The sequence below is a fragment of the Giraffa tippelskirchi genome, chromosome 6 (assembly GCF_054371585.1).
Source record: "Giraffa tippelskirchi isolate mGirTip1 chromosome 6, T2T-mGirTip1v1.2.pri, whole genome shotgun sequence".
NCBI classification, from domain to species: Eukaryota; Metazoa; Chordata; class Mammalia; order Artiodactyla; family Giraffidae; genus Giraffa; species Giraffa tippelskirchi.
Genome location: NC_137280.1, coordinates 104,255,345 through 104,274,054, shown reverse-complemented (window position 1 = coordinate 104,274,054; position 18,710 = coordinate 104,255,345). Strand labels below are relative to the sequence as shown.

At 37.6% G+C, this 18,710-nt stretch overlaps 1 long non-coding RNA gene across 2 annotated transcripts in view; it reads right to left on the bottom strand.

The window, feature by feature from the left end:
* LOC145509733 (uncharacterized) overlaps positions 1 to 18,710 on the bottom strand; it is a 1,421,207-nt gene that overhangs the window by 528,389 nt on the left and 874,108 nt on the right. The gene's annotated exons all lie outside the window — the stretch shown is intronic.

Here is an 18,710-nt window from a genome sequence, read left to right as displayed (position 1 = left end):
TCTTCACCCTTTTCTTTTTTGTGTGTGTGTGTTGTTATTTTTTTAATAAATAGAAACCACACCACTTCATTTGTTGCAGAGAAGAACGAGAGGCAATAATTCGAGGGCCCCAGGAAGCTTTTTCATCCATAAGGTAACAGAAAGATAATCACCTTCACCACCCAAGCCTTTTGTTAACATTTTCTTTTGATCTCTGATCTCCCACCCACATCAGTGTGCCACTTCTAGAATGGAACTGTGCCTTCAAATCTTCTACTAGTTGGAAGGCTGGTCTATCAGCTTGTTTAAGTAACGGAATGCAGGTCCCAACTGAGCTGAGGAACCTGGACAAATCTTCTTTGATTTACGCCTCATCCCAAAGCCCATGAATGTTTTCTATAAAGAGCTGCAGGCGAATGAGGTAGAAAGGGCAGAGACATGAGATGCAAACCAGCAGAAGGGCAAAGAGTATGGCTCCCACAGCACTGATGGACAGCAGGCCTCCTAAGGCTGAGAATGCAAAGAGCAGTGTGACCCCCACATAGCTGCGGGGCGTACATGCCTTCAGTTTCTTCTGTAACATGGGCCACAGGGCAAAAATCTGGATGGCAAATGTCACCATGATGAAGGCATGGAGGGATCAGGGCAGGCGGGAGGCCAGGCAGACAGAAGCAAAGATGCCCATATTCAAGGACAGTGTGCTGGATACAATGGCAGCATTGGCGCCATAGTCAAAGAAGATGAAGTGACCTAACAGCATGAACACTGACATGGCATAGATGGTGTCAGTGCTGACAGACTCTGTCAGGGTTTTCAGCACCGGCAAAAAGCCATATATGAAAGTAATGAAGACTAGGGCACTCTTCAAGTCAGCCTACCGGGTCTGCCCCCTCTTCTTCCGACCTTCACCTCTGTCAATGAGATCAAACAAAACATAGCCAATCAGTGAAGAAGCCAGGCCAGTACCAAAAAGCCACTGAGGGTCCAGAAGACCCTCATCCATATACCACCAGATAACCACAAAAACACAGACACTGCACAGCTGCTGTATCACCACACTGGACTCAAACACCACAGCCCAATATTGGTATTTCCGGGCATAGATGTTTTTCTGGAGCTCTTCGAGGAATCTCCGATCCACATAGTTATCAAGAAAGGGCTGTGGCTCATACAAGACCTTCTGCCACCTGACCTCTTTGGTGTTAGCTGCAGGCTGGGCACACATTATCCTTTGGCTCAAGCTCTGGCGACTTCAGTCTCCCTTGCAGAAGTCCGTGTGGTTCTCGTTCTTTATAAAGTTTTGAAGTAAGACTTCTCTGGAAATTCCATGCTGAGTTGTGGTTGATATTATACTGACCTTCCCTTGCTTTCAAAGGCAGCAACCCAGGCTAGGCCTACAGTAGATGAGTTTGTTCTCTGAGGCAGGACAATGCAGCCAAGTTCCTGCCCACGAGTTCCTAGGGGTGCACGGCCGGGGAAGGGCGGCCGCCTGCCTCCTTCCCCATCCGGGGCGCCAGGGCCACCCTTTTCTTTCATCTGGTATTATTTTCCTTTATCCTAAAAAACAAACTTCAGTATTTCTTACAGGCAGATCTACAAGCAACAGATTCTTTAGGCTTTTGTTTATCTTTATGTCTATTTCACATCACCTTTCTTTAAGAAAGTTTTCTTCTTGAGAGTACTTTGCACTGCCAGCACAATTAATTTGCTCATGTTTCCTCCCACTAGAAGGTGAGTTTTTATGAGGTCAGAAGCCTTGTCTTGTTTACTTTTCTATTTGCTTTACCAGGAATTGTCTGTCACAAAGTATTGGTCAATTTGTTGGCGGAAAGAAAGAAGAAAGAAAGGAATGGAGGAAAGGAGGGAGAGAGGAAGGAAAGGAAAGAGGAAAGAAGGAAAGAAAATTAATTGGAACTGCTAGTTATGGTCCTTATGAAAATATTTGAGTTTGACAGTGTTTCTTGAAACATCAACTGCATTCATCTGGTGTTTGAGTGGCACAAATTAGTTTGCTTATAACCAGTAAAAAATATCTCGCAAGAAAGAGGTGAATGAAAATGTCAATTATACATACACCTTCAAAAATTTATAATGCATTTTAAAGTACAAGATAACAATTTATTACAAACATTGTTATATATGTGTGTGTATATATTATCTATAGATAGATAATGAAATAAATTTCCTATTTCTTACTCCATATAGAGTATATTGCAACCTTATACTGCTACTAAGTCACCTCAGTCGTGTCCGACTCTCTGCGACCCCATAGATGGCAGCCCAGCAGGCTCCACCGTCCCTGGGATTCTCCAGGCAAAAACACTGGAGTGGGTTGCCATTTCCTTCTCCAATGCATAAAAGTGAAAAGCAAAAGTGAAGTCATAAGTGTAAAGGAAGTAGATGTGTTTGTGTTAGTCACTTAGTTGTGTCTGACTCTTTGGGACCCCATGGACTGTAGCCTGCCACGCTCCTCTGTCCATGGAATTCTCCAGGCAAGAATACTGGAGTGGATTGCTATTTCCTTCTCCAAGGAAGTAGATAATTTCGATCATAAATACTTGAATACTACTAGTATATAAGCAGTCATCCTTAAAGTGAGATACAGAAATTACTGGCACTTTTCATTTTAACAATAGCACATTTTAGAATGTGCATGCAGTGATTCTGTATCTAATGAGAAGAAAACACGCAGAGGGCCTGGGAGGAAAAAACCGGTGGAAGATAAGGATAAAGATGACAGGTTTAACATATGAGGGGCATAAAATAATAAGCATTCAATACGGTCAACTGACAAAGAAATTTTTGATGAGAAGTATTTTGAAAACACCCACAGTTCCAAATAACTACTCTAAGCTAACAATGACTTAGCCTGCAAAAGGAAAACAACTGCTAAATAATGTCATTTGTAATGTTCATAATACTGAGTATAAATAAACCAAGAATCCTCGACTAGAAAAGATCAGGTTTAGGCTGAATAGTGGTAACATATATTTTTCTAGGAAAGAAATGCTATGGAATTCAAATTCTGAAGTGGTAGGCTCTATTATCCTGAAGAACAATATTCCAGGACAAGACTGTAAACATTGAAGTCTGGGTCATTTAACATATACCTGAGCAAAATGCTGTCCCATAAGTTGTACAGATCATTCTGTAGATAGAGATGTAAATCAGGTGAGCTAGCAGGACTAATTCGTCCCTAATTCTGATGTGAGACATTGTTTGACAGAGCATTTGGTGAGGTCATGAGAAGATTTTAAAAGTAAAAATACTTGGTGTGGGCCAACATGTGAAAGGTAAGTGATGTCAGAGAGTAGGCTTTTAGAGACAGGCTTGGGTTCAAAGGTACCAAACGTGATCTTTCTCCTTTGTAGATCATGATAGAACTTGTTTAAGCTTGCTGTTTCTTTCATACTCAAAAGTGTACCAAGTTATACAATCAATTATATGATTACCTAATTTAAATGTCAATTCTATTACTGTGAGAACTTGGGTGAGTTATTTAAGTTTTCTAGTCTTGATTCCTTACTTTTAAAATGGAAATAATCATAAGTAATTCTTAGGCACAGTGAGAGGTTTAAATGAGGTATTTTAGGAAAGATTCTACTTGTGCACCTGGTTGGTTAGATTGCAGGAAAGTGCTATTTCCTCATCACCTGCATCCTCTTCAATAAGATAATTAAAGCCTTCAGTGATATGACCCTAGCATGCTTTTTCTTCATCTATCTCTAACTTCATCTGCCTCAAACTTCTCAAATTTTTCTAACTCTTGAAATTTGGCATGCTATTTTTTAGCAATTCTCATCTTTCTCATTATCTTAAATTCTCTTTACTATTTAAGGCTCACCTTTTCTGAATATCTATTGCTAGAAGTAATCTTTCCTATTCATATAAGCACCCTTTAAAGTTTTGTGGCTGTCACTCTTTAAAATGATTTAAATATTTAATGAAATGATACAAATTTTATATTATTTGGATCTATTCCAATTTTTTTATTGATTAGGTTGTACATTTTTACATTATTTAAATATACTATAACTTATTCAATGAATCTCTTACTTAATGATATTTAAGTTGATCTCAGTTTTTAAACTATTATCACATTTTAATGTAAAAAGTTGTGTTAAATTGTTCTTATTTAAAAATCAATTTGTTTTTTTTCAAAATTAAGGATGTTAATTTTTTTTTGTCATGTGTTTCTTTGTTGTTAAATGTCCTCTATTCAAACTGTTTTAGATTTTGCTGAAAGGTTTTTAAAGTGTTGTCTAAGTTATCAAATTTATAGTTTCTGAGTTTTGTGTCTGCTTAGAAAGATCATCTCCACTCTAAGGTTATAAATTAATTCAGTCGTGTTTTCATCCAATACCTTTATGGCTTCACTGTTTAACTCTTTGATGGCAGTTTATTTTCATGTAAGTAGTAATATTAAAATGTGACTTTATTTTTTTCAAATGACTATACAGTTATAAAAGATCTGTTGAAAAATTCATCTTTATCCCCACTGGTTTGAGATGCTCTTTTTGTGCTACTTCTCAAATGTATTTGGGTCTATTTCTGAACTCATTTTCTTCCATTGATATTTCTGTGTATTGCTGGCCATTATTAAAGTTATATGAATTAGAGATTTAATATATGTTTTATTATCTGGTATGACTTCCTACTCTTCTCCTTTAGAATATTTCTAGCAAGTTTTATGTGTTTATTTTCCATATTAATGTAGTAATACTTTTTCATTTTGTAGATTTTAGGGTTTTTTTTTAGTTAATGTTTTACCTGGTGGCTCAGACAGTAAAGAATCTGCCTGCAATGTGGGAAACCTAGGTTTGATCCCTGGGTTGGGAAGATCCCCTGGAGAAGGGAACTGCTGCCCAATCCAGTATTCTGGCCTGGAGAATTCCACGGACAGAGGAGCCTGGCGGGCTACAGTCCATGAGATCACAAAGAGTTGGGCATAACCGACTTTTCTGTGTCACTTCTGAAAGTCGGAAGGTGACCGAGTTTCACTTTCACAATTTGAATCTTCATTTATAAAAACAGGATAGATTGCATTTTATGGAAGGACTATTACTATGTCTTTCAACAAATATTAAAAAATTTTCACCTTGCAGTCACCTACAGATACTTATAATGTTGTTTCTATAAAGATTGCTCTGTTTGAGACTATGAATGAGATATTTTCCTCTACTGTATTTTTAAATTGGTTAAAATCTATACATACGAATGTACATTCATTAACCATGTAAATAGATGTCTTTATTTGTAATAGCTTTCCAGTTCAATTCTCTTTTTTCAAATACAGAATCATATTTTCTATAAGTAATAATATTTTACCTTTTATTTTTAAAAATCGATAGTCTGTTTCAGATTAGAGTAATGCTTATAGTATTGCTCATTTTGGTTAAAATTCACACACTGTCAAGTTAATTAGATGGTCAAATCTTCAGTTTTCTCATCTGTAAAAAGCAAGGGTAGTAGTACAGTTGACCCTTGACACAACACAGAGGTTAGGAGTGTCCACAATCCCTGAAGTTGAAAATCTAACTGTCTCTCGTGTGACTTTGCATCTGAGGATTCAACCAACTGTAGATTGTGTACTATTGTGGTATTTACTATTAAAAAAAAAATCTATGTGAAAATGGACCAATGCTATTCATGTTGTTCACAGATAAACTGTACTAAGCAACACAGGGATAGGTAACATATAGATCAAACTATAATGTGTGTAAATCAATTAGCAACATACCTAGAATATGATACACTTCCCCCAATGTTAACCTTTGTTTTATTTTTCCTCAAAGCTAATTGAATAGTCTGCTGTCTTATTATCAACATTGTGTGTGTGTTAGTAGCTCAGTTGTGTCCAACTCTATGCGACACCATGTACTGCAGCCCACCAGGCTCCTCTGTCCATGGAATTCTCCAGGCAAGAATACTGGAGTGGGTTGCCATTCCCTTCTCCAATTATCAACATTAAATAATACTAACAGTCATTTTAAATGACTTCCAGTGATGATGTGCAGAATGGCCTAATGGTCTTTTTGTAGTGTATAGATTATAGTATGGCAAACTCAGAGTCTAGATTTACCAGCACTACAATAACATGCAATTCTATTGTTTTAAATAAAGACGATAAGTTACCATGAAACTAAACAGTGCTTAATTTTATATTTCTGGCAAGATACAAGTTAATTCATAAATTAGAAAAAGGAATGATGATAAAGGGAAGTCTTATTTTACATTTGATTATAAACACTAATAAACATATTTACCACTTCATATTTGTATCATAGGTATTTATTATATGTTCTATCTTCCTCTATAGAAAAGGTAAGTGCCACACTCAGTTGATTCATTTGCATGGTCAATTTGGGCAACTGATAATCTTCTTAACTGCAATACCCAAAGTAAGCATTCAATAACTATACTTTGAGAAAAGGCACAAATAAATAAACTGTATAATGAAAAAAAGACAATATATTTTTCCAGATTCCACAAAGTCCAGCAGATGCAATGGAATCACTGTGTTAGTCCATCCTCAGATGACAAGAGACAACATCATATTTCACCTCTCCCTAATACATGTAACATTCTTTAATAGGAGAAAGATATTTAATCAGGAGCTACTATGTGCAAAACATTGATGAGAGGTTTGAAATATTAAATATTCTTTCATCGAGGAATATATTTCCCCTTAATGCACATGTGTTAAAGTCTACTTTAATTAGTTAATTTTTTTCTTTCACTAACAGTAGAAATTAGAGATATCTTGCTTTTACAGTAACATCTGATTTATATGCTTCAGCTAAATGCAGAGATTTCATTTGTAAATGCTAGTCAGTGATTTATATCATTGTTTTCCTTTTTGGACAAGTCACTGCAAAATGATTTTTTTCAAGCAAGATGGTATTAACCTTTTCTGATTGCAAAGTCTCTCTCCTAGTAGCATCAATACTACTTTGTCATTTCTGTCAGTTACTTTATTACATTTGATAAACAAATAAATAGAGCCCCACATATCAAAAACTAAAATGACTATTTTGAGGATTAGTCTTTCGATAATCATCTACAACAGATTATGCAGCCACTGTAATATTTCAAAGAATTGGCCTTTTTCCAGTTGATACTGATATTGGGATTTGAGTTAATTGCCAGTGCATCTCAAATAACAGAGCAGGTGCTAGAAGAATGAACATTTCCTGTATTTTCTTTGTTATTTATAGTCAGAGTTCTTCTGCACTAAACCCTTGAGCTGGCTTTTTAGAGCCCACTGTATAACAATTTCATTCACTTTCATGTCAACAAGCTTTGGCTTGATAAATTAAAATGGAAAAATGCTGGCTAAAGCACCACAGCCCTACATGATTCATTTTGCTGTAAGTTTCTGGCAACTGCCCAAGAATGACCTGCTATCTTCCTAGTGTCCTTATCATTTTCCCATCTGGAAAGGGCTGAACCTTACTTACACTGGGGAGTTAAAGGCCTGTGCAGGATACATTCAAGGGCCATTAACAATCATAACTCTAAAAATCATCACTTTTTTTCAGGCAAGGTTACCACTGGTCTATAGAATAGGTAGGGAGGTCAATATTTTACTTTTATTTAAATAAATATAAAGCAATTGCAGGATTTCTTTAATGATTTAGGACTTCAGATAATCTGAACTACTATGTGATAACAGAATCAGGAAACACTTTAATATGTAATTTTCTCAAAATTTTGAAATTTACAAGTAGCTTTTCTTAACTAAGACTATACACAGATTAAAAATAAATTAAGTTTAAAACCCAATCCTGACATAACATTATTATCCTAGAAATAATCAGAGCCTGAATATAAGGCTGTGAATTCTAAAGAGTTATACTTTTTAGAAAATGAAAGCTCCCTTATTACTAGGTATTTAAACTGATAATTCATGCTTTCAACAGCTAATTTATAACGCATGTTGGTGATTGTTAGTCTTATCTCTGAGGTGGAAAAAGATGTAGGGATGACCAGAATCCTTGACTAGTCACCTTTGCAAGGGTTAAAGAGCATGCTCTAAACCCAATGAACAAAACCTGGCAAAACATGCACTCCTTAGAAAAGGAGAGGCAATAATGAAAGAAGTCAGATGGACTCCTCATCCCCTCCCTCAAATAGTTAATTTGCGTAGGAAATGCTGCCACTGGCAAAGGCTACTATAGAGCTAGAGAAGTCCAAAACCTTGAACTTGAATCCTGCCTGATAAATGAAACAGCGGGGGTTGTGGAGGTAGAGGCAGAGAGGAAGCTGCAACTGTAGAATTTGAATTACTGAAGAAATTGAATTCTGCTTAGTAAGATGCTTATTTTAAAAATAAACACTGGAGAGAAAAGAAAAAAAAAAACCCTCCAATGGAATTTTGTTTATATAAAGATAAAACCTAGATCTAATTCTGGAATGGAAACTGAGAGTTAAAAGTCTGTGAATAATAACACAAGAGGTTATCGCCACTGTGGATAGATTTGAGTCAGTGGGTATAATTACACACCCTGGGTGGCATGTGTGAGAATAGCCCATCAGTCTCTCTGTGGGAATCAACACTTTTGGGGTAAGTGAAGGGTTTTGGAGCAATAACTCCAGGGTAAGAAGAATACAGTCAGAAATCCTCAACCCTCCCCCTGCATGGGAGATGGCCTGAATGCTGAAACTTTTCATTTGGTAATTTAATTAATATTCATTTATTGGGCCCATGCCCTGTACAGGTATCATCCAATGGGGTAAAAGAAAGAATCCTTGAGTCAAGCAACTGTAAGCAAGTATTCTTACACCAACTTCCTCCTCTCTCTCCCTCCATTACTCCCTTCTTCCCCATTTCTTCTTTCTCTAGGTCTTCCTTCCTTCCTCTCTCCCTCCCTCCCTTCCTGTCTCCTTCCTTCATTTCTTTTTCTTATTGTTAAGTCCTTTCTCTATTCTCAAGCCATTAGTGAAGTTTTATTGAATTCCATAGCCTCATCTTAGATTGTGGCTAGAGATTTTAAGGAAGGAATGTTTTACAGCTTAAAAACAAAGTGGATTGACTATAAAGTCACCAGTATTAACACAGAAGAGAAACATTTTATCTGATAGCAACACACAGCCAGGAAGAATGAGGCAAGATGCTGGCTTGCTAGGTCTCCAACAACCATAGAACAAAGTTGTGGGACATATTAACCTTCTTCTAAAGAGTCTCAGAAACTCCTGAGGAGGGGGTACCTGATGGCCAGTACTACTTTTAGACTTAGGTAAGACAAGGAATCCCAGAAACTTAACTGGAAAAACATACTCTCTTCAATAACTGATGATGAAAAAACTGGATATTCACAGGGCAACAAATGAACCTGGATCCATATCTTACACAACTCACAAAATTAATTCAAAATGGATTAGTGACTTAAATGTAAGACCTGAAACCATAAAGAAGAGAACAAGGAAAAAGCCCCTTCACGTTGATCTTGGCAACAATTTTTTTTGATATGACACTAAAAGCACAAAGAACAAAAGCAACAATGAACAAGTAAGACTACATCAAACTACAAACCTTTCACACTGCAAAAAATAAAATCAACAAAGTGAAAAGGCAGTCTATGGAATAGGAGAAATATTTGCAAAACACATAACTGATAAAGGATTAATTTCCAAAACATATAAGGAACTCACATAATTCAATAGCAAAATCCATGTATATTCCAATTAAAAAATGAGCAAATGACCTGCCTAGACATTTTTTTTCAAAGAAGATATTCAAATGGCCAACAGTCAGCATCACTAATCATCAACAGGGACATGCAAATCAAAACCACAGTGAGATATGGTTACCTCGAACCTGTTGGAATGATTATTATCAAATGGACAAGAGATAATAAGTGCTGATGAGGATGTGGAGAAAAGGAAATGTCTGTACACTGTTGATGGAAACATAAATTGGTACAGTTACTATGGAAGCAGTATAGAAATCTGCCCCCCCCCAATTAAAAATAGAACTGCCAAATGATCCAGCAAGCCCACTTGTGGGTATGTGTCCAAAGGAAATGAAATCACTATATAGAAGAGATAACTGCATCCCTGTGTTCTTTGCAGGTTTATTTACAATAGCCAAAACAAGGAAGCAATCTAAATGTCCATGGACATATGGAACATTATTCAGCCATGTCCTTTCATTTGCAAAAATATGGATGGGCTTTGAGGGAATTATGCTTCATGAAATAAGTCAGACAGAAACAATAAGACAGATATTGTACATTTTCATGTATATGAATTATAGTCATGTATATGAATTAAAAAAAAAACAAACAAAGCTGAACTCACAGAAACAGAGAGTAGATTGGTGGTTTCCAGAGGTGGGGGTTTTGGGGATATTGGTGATGGTCGTTAAAGGTGCAAACTTCCCATTATAAGGCAAATAAATTCTATAGTTAATATTATCACATTGTACATTGTATTTGTATATTTGAAAATCGCTGAGAGTATATCATAAAAGTTATCACACCTTCCCCCACACAAGTTGTAACTAAGTGAGGTGGTGCTTATGTTAACTAACCTTATTGTGGTAATCATTTCACAATATGTACACATATTCAATCAGCACATTGCAAAATCTTAAACTATCACAATGTTACATGTCAATTATATCTCAATAATCCTGAAAAAGAAATGAAATATGGATTGAATTCTATTACAGATATCATTTGAGCTTTGGGGATGAAGAGAGACTTGCGAGGGAACCCCCAAGGCAACTAGCCTGATGAAGAAAGTAAATTGAAGAAGTATCTCCTCTCCAGGGGCTTTCCAGATGGAGCTGGTGGTAAAGAACCTGCCTGCCAATGCAGGAGACATAAAGAGACATGTGTCTGATTCCTGGGTTGGGAGATCGCTGGAGGAGGGTTGGCAACTCCAGCATTCTTGCCTGGAGAATCCATGGACCGAGGAGCCTGGTGGGCTACAGTCCATGGGGTCACAAAGAGTCAGACATGACTGAAGCAAATTAGCACATATATAGCTCCTCTCCAAGAACATTCACTCAGTGGATCCAAGTTAGCCATGGAGTGAGATTAACTTGCACTGACTAGTTAAGTCAGTCAGCTTAACTATACACATTAATAGTTGACTAAACATACACACACACACATATATATATAAACATGTATTTTGTCTTCGTATAAAAGCTAACTACAAAACAAACTAAATAGAGACTTTTAGGAAACTACAGCCAACATTTATATGGCATTTACTATGTATTCTATGCTCTTTTGCATATATTAACTAATATAATCTTTATTACAACTCTAAATGGTAGGTACTACTTTTATACTTCTTTTTCAAGTTGAAGCAACTGAGGAAGAAATTAATAACCTGCTCACAGTCAAACAGCCAAGAAACAGGGAGGCCAAGAGACCTGGGGAGCCTGCCTCAACATCTGAAAACTTAACTGAATGATTTATGTGGAAGAAGACAGCTATTCTTTCTCTACAAATGTATTTAAATTGTAAAATAAAATCAACTGCTAATCAAGACTGAAGAATATTGAGTGAGGTTGGTTAATCAGAAGAAAAACAAGATCATCAAATTCAGATTCAGATGATTTTTAGCCAGGAGGCAGAGACTCTGTAGGAGTTGAGAATACAAGGACAAGCATAATTTTTTTACTGTGGGGAATAGTGCAGTCTTCCCTGTGCTCTTAGTCACCATGGAGGTGATAAATGGGCATAGAAAGTAAAGTTTTTCTCTCTTAAAGAAGAAGAAACTGCAGACTGGAGCTGGGAAAAGTTGGGACAAGACTGAAGGATAGAGGAGGTCATTGCAAGGTAAGCAGATTTTGTATGTTTGTGTTTAAAATTTTTCTCTTTTAAATTTTCTTTTCCATACCACATTCTGATAAATACTAAACAAACTATAGTTTGTCAGAAAAATCATTTATTGGGCAATGCCACATGTCCATCTGTGTTCACTGGCTCTGTGTTCATCTTGCAAATCCTCATCCATATTATTGTCCATTTCACTGATGAGGAAGCTGAGACAAAATTTCAGTGACTTGAGAATAAAGAGCTGCATCGGAATTTACACTGCCTTCCTAAGAATTTCCAAAGCTGTACTTTTCCCACTGAATTAATACAACTCCCACACATCTTATTTATATAAGAGGCATTGAGCAGGTCATGAGCTCCAAAGGTATTCTTTAGATTCCCCTCTTTATGGGGAATTTGTGGGCCCATCTATTTATCTTATAATCCTATATTTTCTACTGAAAAAAACTGTTCTTTGGCAAAGTAAACAAGTATTTTTTGTGGTGAGGTTTTTTTTTTCTCTTGGATAAGGAATGGGTTCTACAACCATTAGATCTTCCATTTAACAACTCTGTATGATAGTTTCTGTTGTTGAAAATGATAGGTGATTTTCAGTTCAGTTCATTCAGTTCAGTCGCTCAGTCATGTCGGACTCTTTGCAACCCCATGAGCTGCAGCATGCCAGGCCTCCCTGTCCATCACCAACTCCTGGAGCCTACCCAAACTCATGTCCATTGAGTTGGTGATGCCATCCAACCATCTCATCCTCTGTCATTCCCTTCTCCTGCTGCCCTCAATCTTTCCCAGCATCAGCGTCTTTTAAAATGAGTCAGCTCTTCACATCAGGTGGCCAAAGTATTGGAGTTTCAGCTACAACATCAGTCCTTCCAATGAACACCTAGGACTGATCTCCTTTAGGATGGACTGGTTGGATCTCCTTGCAGCCCAAGGGACTCTCAAGAGTCTTCTCCAACACCGCAGTCCAAAAGCATCAATTCCAGCGTGCAGCTTTCTTTATAGTCCACCTCTCACATACATACATGACCACTGGAAAAACCGTAACTTTGACTAGATGGACCTTTGTTGGTAATGTCTCTGCTTTTTTAATATGCTGTCTAGGTTGGTCATAGCTTTTCTTCCAAGGAGCAAGCGTCTTTTAATTTCATGGCTGCAATCACCATCTGAAGTCATTTTGGAGCTCCCCAAAATAAACTCTCTCACTGTTTCCACTGTTTCCCCATCTATTTGCCATGAAGTGATGGGACCAGATGCCATGATCTTAGTTTTCTGAATGTTGAGCTTTAAGACAACTTTTTCACTCTCCTCTTTCACTTTCATCAAAAGACTCTTTAGTTCTTCTTCACTTTCTGCCATAAGGGTGGTGTCATCTGCATATCTGAGGTTGTTGATATTTCTCCTGGCAATCTTGATTCCAGCTTGTGCTCCCTCCAGCCCAGCGTTTCTCATGATGTACTCTGCATATAAGTTAAATAAGCAGGGTGACCATCTACAGCCTTGACGTACTCCTTTTCCTATTTGGAAACAGTCTGTTGTTCCATGTGCAGTTCTAATTGTTGCTTCCTAACCTGCATACAGAGTGTGCATAAAAGAATATCTTAAAATTGAAATTTTCCTCTTCTCTGTAGAGAATGGCAAAGACCAACTAAACAGTTCAATAAACACAGTGTCACTTAGATTTTGTCTTCTTTAGGCATTGATCACTATTCCAAGCAATAAATAGCATTTTCTTATAAATGACAGAATGCATATCTAAGTATGCACAAAAACTTTACCCAATAAATGACTTGTTGTATTAAGAGTCTTTTTTTTATAGTCCTATAGTGAAGTATATCGGGCTTCCCAGCTGGCACTAGTGGTAAAGAACCTGCCTGACAATGTAGGAGATGCCTGAGACAAGGGTTCAGTCTCTGGGTGGGGAAGATTACCTGGAGGAGGGCATGACAACGCATTCCAGTATTCTTGCCTGGAGAATCCCATGGACAGAGGAGCCTGGTGGGCTATACTCCATAGGATTGCAAAGAATCAGACACAACTGAAGAGACTTAGCACAAACACAGTTGAGGTATATTATGCCTAGAGTACCTTTAGATTTTGATTCTAAGATATTGTTTTATGTATTATCTTTTTAAAGATTCTTCCAAGTGCATCAGTCATATTGCAAAGCTCATGGCTCAGGGCTGTCTGTGAAGAATTGGTCCAGCCCCCTAGAGAAATTCCTTGACTTCACTTAGCTGAAAATCTATTATGTCTGCTCCAAGGCCAAACATTTGAGGCCCTTATCAATGCTGGTAGTGCTAGAGAGGGGAGGAAGGGATACAGGACGAGGCTGAGGGGGCTTCATACTGTGAGGTGTTCATCACTTTGATTCAGTTCTATCAGCATTGAAGGAAGTTAAAATAAGACAAGGCAAAAAAGAAGAAAATGAAGCACTAGTTGAAAGATGGCTTTCCTCATAGCCCTATCTCATCTGTTAGCATTCCCTTTACTTCTTCTTAGTGAACCAATACATCCAAAGAACGTTGTAGAGGCAAACTACAGATTCCTTTAACTCTTTAAGGGAAAGAATGCTGTCCTGGAATTATTATTGTGGGTCGGTTTTGTTATGAAGGGAAGTGAACTATTTTGGTTCACATAAACACTTGGAAGATTACAGCCCTCAGCCACAAGGAATTTGACAGAAGAGAAAGAAAAATCAGAGTTTATAGACTTTAAACAAAATTGAGACATCAGTATTTATCATCTGTGCATCAGTGAGATTAACATATGCAAGCAAAAAATTTGTGAAGCAGATAAAAGAGACTACAAAACATTCAAATAGATTGCTAATATTAACACATAAAAGAAATATTGATATATATCACACTGAAGCATGTTAGCACTAATGATTTAAAATACTACTTATGCTTTAAGTGGCTGTCCTATGACCACATATTTTCTCACAACCAGGAAAAATTGCTAGAATTTTTTAAAGCTCTTGTTAAATATTCAGTGTCAAGGGTTACGGAAACAGAACCATGAATTTAATATCTTGCATACATTTAAGGATATGAATTGAAAATATTTGGTATTTGGGATTAGGCTAATTTAGTATGAGGCTTAGGAAAAGCATGTTTGAATACAAAGAATGAACACCAAAATGAAACCACTGGAGATGTGAGAAAAAAAAAAAACAGCACCCGAGAAAAAAGAAAACAAAATAGGAGAAATACACCACATCAATATACTAACTCCTGTACTGTTGGTCAGCTGCACAATTAACATCCCTTGATTTTCTAGTAGATGAAAATATGAATATTTTGACTTAAGGAGTTGCTGGTAGAGTGGTTATAAATCGGAAAATAAGTTTAGGTATTTTTTTCTTCATGTAAAACTATATTGAAACTTTCTATACTATTTTTAAAAGATTTGATCAACTTTCAATTGTTCTTGTGCTAATTCCATCCAATCCTTTAATCAGTGACTGTGGGAGAAACTCCTTAGAATGGGCATAAGTAACAGAAAACAAGCTGTGTTCTTCTTTCTCATGATCTGCCCTTCTTTCTCATCTGTTAGAGGACCCTGGAATTTACCAAAAGACAGAATGATGAACAGGGCATCTTTGTACCTGGCATCATACAGAGGTGGCAACGTATAGGAACAATATATGTAAACATCATTTTTCATATTCAGTTTAGAGTCTGAATTTCCAACAAAGATATGGTATAGATTATACTACTTTGGAGAATATTACTTCCCCATTTTTTTTCAGAGACTCTATATTATTGTCCAGATTCGTGATGTCAACGTCAGGACTCTTCTGCGAATGCCAAGCTACGGTCAGGCAATGCCTGAGGAAGTCATGGCAGACATCGTTTTTAGGGAGAAATTCTCACTTATTAGGAGCCAGGCACAGTGCCAGGGACTTTACATGGTGTAGCAATCAGGATTGCAGAAAGAAACAGATGGCAAACTCAAACAGGGATATCTGAGGAAAATTTAATAAAGAGATATTTACAAAGATGTGTGCAGGGTTATTTTAGGGAAAGGAAAAAGAGATGTTACAGTATATCAGGACTAGCAACACTGGGGAGCCTGTTCCCTTAGAGCCTCAAAGGAGGGAACACCTAGGAGGACTCAGAGAGAGAAGGGACTACACTCGAACCAAAACTGCGACCTTCAATGCACTTATGCAATTCTCCCATAGGGAGCAAGTAGGGAGAGAACTAGGGAAATAAACACCCTGACCTCACTCTCCTTTCTTCTGTGCCTTCCATTCACCAAGCCAAGTCAGGAGGCGGAGGGCGAGTTTGCCCATTACTTTAGTCGATAAACATCACTACATAGTGCACGGAAGTGTATAGAAAGTGGGAGAGTGGATTTGGGGGGCAAATGAAGAATAGCCAACATAACCTCTGCTTCACCCCTTACCACATCCTAATAGGAAACACATCATTAACATCTGCAATTTATGGTTAAGAAATTTATGCTCAGAAGGTCAAGGAGCTTTTGCAAGAACACACAGGTAACAAGCGACAGCACCTAAATCGAAACCTAGATCTTCCCAGTCCAAAGTTTTGTTTCTTTTTACAGGACAGAGTGTAAGGGTCGAAGGCAGGGATGCAAATTAAAAGCACAAGTAAGCAGGGAAAACATGAAGGAGGAAAGAAAGTAGCTGACACCTATTGAGCACTGGCTGTGACCCAGGCATTTTTCTAAGCTTTTTAAATGTGTAGAATTCATCAATCCTCTCATCAGCTGTATGATTTAGGTATTGTTATCCCCATTTCACAAAGGATGAAGCAAAGTCTTAGGAAGACTTAGTGAGATATCAGGGACAGGAAGTAGTAGTATTTCAACTATACAGATTCTGGTCTCACATCTTTAGCGATTAAATTATAGAAACGGTGAGAAGAAAGCAAAACAAAGATGGGAGAAGTATGAGTGTTGGGCACTATTGCCTAGAACAGTCAGGTGTCCTAAATGCTTTTTCTTAATATAGGTAAATCACTTCTTCCTTTCTGTTTCTTTTCTATTCATTTTGCTATTCATGTGTTATAATGCCAGTGGCAGTGGTGGTGGCAGAAAAAAAGAAAAAACTCCATTCAGCGCTTCTCATTATTTCAGGGTCACCTATGCAAACCTGAGAGACATACAGAAAGCAGAGTTTACCATATTCCCTTTTAAATTTACTCCTCCTTTACATGCTCTCAGTTAATGGCACAACCTACTTTTTTTGTTATCTGTAAAGACTTGGGTACTTCCCCACACTCTTGCTATTATTATTTACTAGATTCCTCTTTACGTAATCTTACAAAGTCACTCTAGATCATTCTAAAAGCACTGCATCTCTTCTTGGAATATTCACTGCACACCTTTAAAATCATGGATTGATTCCACACATTATACATATACATATTATATATTAAAATATATAAATGTATATATGTTTTATACATATGTATAAAATGTTTTATCAGATACCATCTCCTTTGCAATTGCTTTCCAGTCCCCTATGTTTGGTATATAGTAGTACCTCAATAAATGGCTCTTCAATAACCAAGTGGAAATTGGGTTTCTGTAATTTCTCTGCTTGAATGAAAGCCTTTGACTTGCTATTGAACATACTGAGAAATGGATGCCTCAAATTTTGTAGGCTTTCTTCCCCAGCAAAGGCCAGGTAAGGCTGTGATTGCCTGACTTCCTTTATTGTTTTCTTTGATATCTCACCTGCTGTAAGCCCTGCTGTTCTTCAAATGTCAGGCTGACTTGGAACCAATCCTTTGATATGCTGTTTCATGGGGTTTGCAGATACTAAGTTAGGTGCATTTTTATTCTCTTTGTTTCTATTTTCATGAACTCTTCTAGAGGACATGGGTCAGAAAGGCCTCAAGGTTAGCTTATGTCTAAATGGTACTTTTCAGGCAACAAGACTATATTTTTATACCCTCCACTGCTTTGGATGCCTAGTCAAATATTTTGGCACTTGTCCCAATCATTAGTAACATTCAAACCAGAGTGGCTGGCAAAGAATTCTTGAATCAAAGGTACCAAAAAAGAGTTTCTTTAAGGTCACTGAACACAAAGCACAATCTTTTAGCTTCCAAAGGAGGTGTGCACAGTGTGTTTTGAAGAAAGAAGCACACAGGCTACATTCTTCTGGTTTGAAATGCTACTGACAATGTCTACTGCCTCAGGCAGATGCATTCTAAATCTCTCTCTCCCTCTCTCTCCTCTAGTATCTTTCAGCCAGCCATCTTGCTGAGAGAAGACCCCAACCTGGGCTGCTGTGCATGGTCTGGAAGCTGTAGCATTCATGTTTAGTGGATCACTTTCTCTGTGTGGTAGCCTCTCTCCCACTCAACTGACATTCCACCCCCAGTGTCTGGGGACACTCGCCCCCAATGTCATCTGTTATATCAGCATCTGTAGCAGCTGCTTCTTCTTCTGGCTGAGAAGTCTCAATGTTTGCCTTGAAAATGTCAATCCTTCACCTCTCTCAACATTCAGACTCACTCATCAGTCCGTTTCCAGCTTCCCTTAAATGTATTCAGAATAAATGATGCACAAAGGACAGTTTAAACACAGCAAAGCAGTTGTAGGCAAGGCATCTCCAGTTCACCAGGCTGGTCTTCCTTAACCACGAGTATCACATTTTCATTTAAATGCATTTCTGGCACAGAAGCCCTTGGCTATGTATCTGCTTTGGCAATTGGAGAACATATGGCAGCTTCCAAGCAAAATGGGGAAAAACATCTCAAAAAGAGTGGATAAAGAAGGCATTCACTGGTAGGTTATCCTGAATTGTCTTTCCTTTGTTTATCATCCATACTGCCCCATCGTCAAGCTGGACTTTACCTTGGCAAAAAGCTAGTAATGGGTTTCTTCCCTGTCGACAGAAACTTCACTGTTGATCTCCAGGGCATCCTTGTGCCATGACCACATTACACCTTACTC